Source organism: Magnolia sinica, chromosome 2 (assembly GCF_029962835.1).
Source record: "Magnolia sinica isolate HGM2019 chromosome 2, MsV1, whole genome shotgun sequence".
NCBI lineage: Eukaryota > Viridiplantae > Streptophyta > Magnoliopsida > Magnoliales > Magnoliaceae > Magnolia > Magnolia sinica.
Window position 1 is genome coordinate 20268896 of NC_080574.1, and position 433 is coordinate 20269328.

The following is a 433-nucleotide window of genomic DNA, read 5'->3' on the forward strand; positions in this document are numbered from 1 at the left end:
TCCGAGGCGAGGCACGCAAGCGTTTTCGAAAAGAAAAAGACGAGATTTCGTTTTGCCGCAGTCGCGACTGAGGAGCCAGCCTTTGTCGCCACCCACTGGACCGACATGCTGATAGTCCAATGATTTGAACCGTCCATATTATCCTCACTATCACAATTAAACAATTTTCCCATAATCGCACTCCATAGATGATCCTAGCCTTTGATTTTCAGATGTGAATACGAGCCACCGAAAATATTATTTTCATGGTCCTAAATTCATTTCTAACGGTCACAATCTTCCCTTCAGCGTAAACTTACATTGGGCGACCCTACATATCAGAAACAACACACGGACGGTTCTGATGATCGGAAAATCTCTGCACGTGGACTCCAGTGGGCAGCGACACACTGTGTAAAAGGAGTCACCGTACAGGCAAAACGGAGATATTTGT